Consider the following 5000-nt stretch of genomic DNA (forward strand, 5'->3'; position numbering starts at 1 on the left):
GAGAAAGAACGCCATACGTTGCTTTGTAGTTAAAGCTTTTTACAAATATTATTCATGACTTATCTTTGAAAAATGCGTGGTTACCCCCAATTTTCTTTTTGGATTTCAATAACACTTGTTAAAATCTACATTTCCTGCATAATCACACCCGGGGCAAAAATATTTAATTAGTAGGCACCGTCCTTAACTAGTCAAACCCGTACAGATTTCCATTTACTCTAGGAAAAAGGGGAAAAGTATCGTAGGGCTGTAAGCTTAGGCCTGTCATATTTATCTAATAAGGAGTGTTGTTTGTAAGTTAGCTGGATAGAATGTATCTGGGCAGTTATATTGTGTGTGTCAATCATGCCGCGAAACGTTTGGTTGTCACTAAATCTTGAATATTGTCTATTTTAAAATTGACAAAGTTCACTGTTCTTGACTCTCCGTGGGCATTGTTCCATAATGTAGATATGTAGTATACTTTTAGAGTATTCTTTGATTGCACGTAACGTCACGGCCAGCCACGTTGGTGAAAAGTCTTATGGGAATAAACCATATTCGTATTCTGAATATTGGACTGGAACTACAATACTCGTCACATTTGTTGGAACACCCATCCCCGTTTCCCTCTTCCTCCAATGTTGATTTCCACAACTACTAGTAGTCGCCCGAAAAATTCTCACACAACATTGAATTCGGGGAAGGGGGATGTGGTATAGGCTACGATCTTGTAACACGATAATTCTGACCATTCGTTAAGTGTTCCAACTAAATATGTCTAGTATTGTAAGTATCGGAGAGGCTGAACATTTACGCACGCATGCGCTGACGGAATGTTTGAAGACGAGACGAGAAAAATATGCAGTACCTCCAGACGTGGCGCTGGAGCGTCGTACCAAACGAGTCATCCCGGGATTTCGGCCCGTGCGATCGCTTTTGGACGCAGTTGGCCCTTCGCTGCTTTCTGCTACCGACCTCGCCTCCCGGTACGGCATTGAGGGAGGGATATGTCGGCCCCTAAACCATATGAGACAAATCCCACGCCTACTCACAGCTCCAAACCGCCCTTGTCATTACAATTTAACGTAAGATTTCGATGGCTTATATATTCAAAAGAAAAGACATTTTATCTGTCATATGGTAAGCACTGGAGTCGCAGATTACAAAGTGCACGCATGCGCCCTGGTGAAGGTAACATACATGCATGCATAAAACTGTATTTTATCTCGAATTTCAGAATAATATCTTCGAGACATTACAGCTAACATACATAATATATACAGACACATACCTAAATATTAAATAATATTTAAAGACATATTAATCAAAACGAAAAGCCGCTGTACAAAATCCGGCCCTGGATTAGTTTAAAACCAGTAAACTCAGTGGTACGGGAAAAATCAGGTAGCGCATTTCGCAACGTACTTAGTTAATACGTAAGAAAAAGAACTAAGACCATAACTGGTTGTTCTAGGTTTATGGAGGGACAGAATGTAATTTCCACGAAGATCATGCATAAGAAGAGAGCGGGAGAGAAAACTTATTTTTCATATATGCAGGACAAGCCTTTTCTTTCTTCAACTACTTTTATACGATAATATGAGGAAATTTTGAATGCGCTTATTGCATAGAGATGTAGAGTTTGACTTAAGTGGTACGTAAGAGGACAGGTAGTCGCAAATATAAATCTCATTACTCTCTTATTTACATTATACCGTTTCTTTGACAAGAAAGTACTAAAGGCCAGGCCGAATTTCCTATGATAAAAAGTCTACGTTAACAGCACGCACCTTGGCTACTCCTTAGTATCCGCCTAGAAATCTTCTCGCTACTTTTTCCTCATTTGATGAGGACCAGTCTCCGCTTGCCTCCTTCATGCCCAAAAGGAATTCTGGGTAATTCGGCCGTTCCATGACAAGGGAAGACCCCCGATTCTCATTTCATAGATTTTCTTATGAGTGTGGAGCCACCCAGTCCTACCGGCAAAATACAGCATCGATTGAAGTTTTTAGCTTTCAAAACTTGCTCAAATTGTATTGGTAGGTCCTGGAATTCGCCCACAGAAAGGCCAGAGAGACGACCGCCATGTTTACAACAGAGCAATTTAGGCGTTCCAGTCTGCAAGAAATCATCTCTCACCTCTGTCTCGAGAAGACCAGACACGCACGGTTCTTACGTTACGTTTATGCCCATGTAGAATCAACCGAAATCTCAACTCCTTGTCAAAAGTTAACCAGCATCTTAATATTTTTGGTATGCTACAATACTCGTCACATTTGTTGGAACACCCATCGCCGTTTCCCCCTTCCTGAATGGGGGAAGGGGGATGTGGTATAAGCTACGATCTTGTAACACGATGATTGTGACTATTCGCTAAGTGTTCCAACTAAATATGTCTAGTATTGTGGCTTGCAATGGAGGCTAATGCGGGGAATCTTTTCAAATACAAATACTGTTCAATATATTCGCCCAGATTTTAGCCCTCATTGCAAGTTAGTTCCAGTCCAATACTGAGAATACTAATTTGTTCTATTTGACTCTACTATTATGTAAACCTTGAGCTACACTTTTGTATTGTTTTTGCACCAACATGGCCGGATGCATATGGCCGTCTTACAAGTGAGTGCAATCAAAGAATGGGACAATGCGGCCCATTTAGAGTAAACAATAAGACACAGAGTCCCTTTCACATGTCACATGACCTTCGAACGTTTACCGTTCCAGCCATGAAAAACTGAACTGATAATCTCGTACCCAGATCTCACTCTGTCCGTAGGAGATCTGGGTACGAGGTTACTGGACTGATTGACTGATTTGTCGGACGGAAAGGGATGGTTAACGGGTATTTTTTACTTAATATCATGGGTGACAAATTACTCCTTGATTTAGGCGCGAAATTTCAGCGTTAATTTATAATTTCACATGTGAAATTACAAAATTGCCATGGTAACATCTCTTGTATCTCGATCAGAGCCAAGATGGCGTCTAGATTTAAGACAGTGACCATCATTGAAGAAGTTACGAAATTAAAAGAAGCGGCAGAAAATTTAAATACGTGAAAGAGCACAATTAACGAAAATAACGAAAAATGTGACGAAAATAGCCTTGAGAAAAACCTGGAGGTGATTCTTCCCGAGCAGTTGGATAAAGTACTCGAGCGATTTTACAATTGCGCTTGTGAGCGTAATTCGTCACCCACGACGTCCCTTAAGGCTCGGGAAATTATCAGAATTTTGGCAAAACGCGCGTGATATTATTTCCTAATTTCACTCGTCGCCATTTGATTACACATACTAATTGCACATTACTTGGGTCGAAGAAGCTTGGAATCCACCTTGCCTATTTCCTCTATTTCGCTTTCAGTAGAATCTGCAAGGAACTTTGGTGCTGTGCTGATTCGCTTAAAACTCTTGCATCACACTCTCTTGCAACCAGAGGTGAATGTAAAGTTAATCGAATTTTGCACAAGTTTTCGTGCGCTTTCTGCCGGCTGAATGTCCTTTCCTTTTGCGCGATGATAAGTTGATCTTGTTTTCTGCTTTTTTATGTTTTATGATATTGGCTAGAAAAATTACTTTGGAAACCTTTCCGGCCAAACATTTCACGTAACAGAAAGATTGATCGTCCTCTAAACCTTTTTCATTCCCACCATCCAAACGTTTATCATGTTCCCTCACTAGTACCATGGGTTTCTTTGTTGCCTTCTCATGAGGATTTGGTGTTATATCAAGGTCACACCTTAGCTGAGAATAATCTTCGTTCTCATTACCTCAAGTCTGAATGACATTTCATTGAAACTGTGAAGAGAATTTACAAAACCTGGGAGTCTAAGGGTTAACTGCATCGATTTCAAAACGGTTTTGCCTATTGATGATTGTGTTGAGTACAACCGTTGAAGTACTTTTAAGGGGAGCTGTCGCGTGTCATGCTAAATTTGCTGTTTTTAGCTCAAAACTGGGTAAAAATCTAAAGTAGTACTTTAGCTCACACGAATAGCATTGCTGCATGAGAACCCACTGACAAGATATGGAAATACGTTTATTGTTTTGGCGACTTTCTGCGGACACCATCTCCAAACTTGAAAAAACTGGTCAGTTTTTTCAACTTTAACGATATCATGCATCCTTTCATGTCACCATGCTTAACCGAAAATAAGACACAAAGGGCTTGTGCATCTTTAATGAAAAACCCTGGGATTTCTTACAGCCCTTTTGACCTCGTTATGCCTGAGAGTGAAGACCAATTTGAGCATTACTTTTATGATCTCGAGGGGCTATTGTTCTCGAGCATCGCGCCCAACAAACTTAGCAAGAGCGACTTCACCCGTTATTCTGTTCACGTATCTCGTTTCCAGCTAGCGGTAATGGTATAACAAACCAAAAAATAATTGTTAACTTTGGAACACTAATTTTTAATTGGACCATTAAAACAAACGCGCGAAACTTGTCAAAAATGTTTGCCTAAAAAGAAAAACAACTTAACTTAATTTTTTGCTTGACATGCATTCTTTGTTGTCGGATAAGAGGTTATCCTTGAAACTTTTGTGCCCCGACGTACAGCAAGTTTCGCTTAAGTTAACAAAACCTTGTTTACCAAACAAATATTCAAGCCAAAAAAAGTGGCTGTATTTAAAATAAGTGTTGTAACAATTTCCGTCAGCGATACATGGAGATTATGAATTTTTAACCCGCGTTTACAATCCTACCAAATTATATCGTCTTACGCAAATTACTAGTTAAATAGCTTAAACTGTTTATGTATTGAAACGCAACATTTCGTCAGGAATTTGGTTTCTACTGTATATATTCTTTCTAAGAGTATTAAACAGAAACCAAGATCAAACATTGACAAAATTCATTCCTTATCCTTGGATTACGTTTTTGCGATTGACAATTTGATTAGACTCTTTTGTGAGTTCGAAAAACTCATCCACAGCGGGATACAGTTTTTAATATCAAAAAGGTCATAAGCTGTTTCTCAAGGCCCCGAGCATTTTGCGCTAAAAAAAATGTCCGGTC

The sequence above is a fragment of the Montipora foliosa genome, chromosome 11 (genome assembly GCF_036669935.1).
Source record: "Montipora foliosa isolate CH-2021 chromosome 11, ASM3666993v2, whole genome shotgun sequence".
Lineage (NCBI taxonomy): Eukaryota > Metazoa > Cnidaria > Anthozoa > Scleractinia > Acroporidae > Montipora > Montipora foliosa.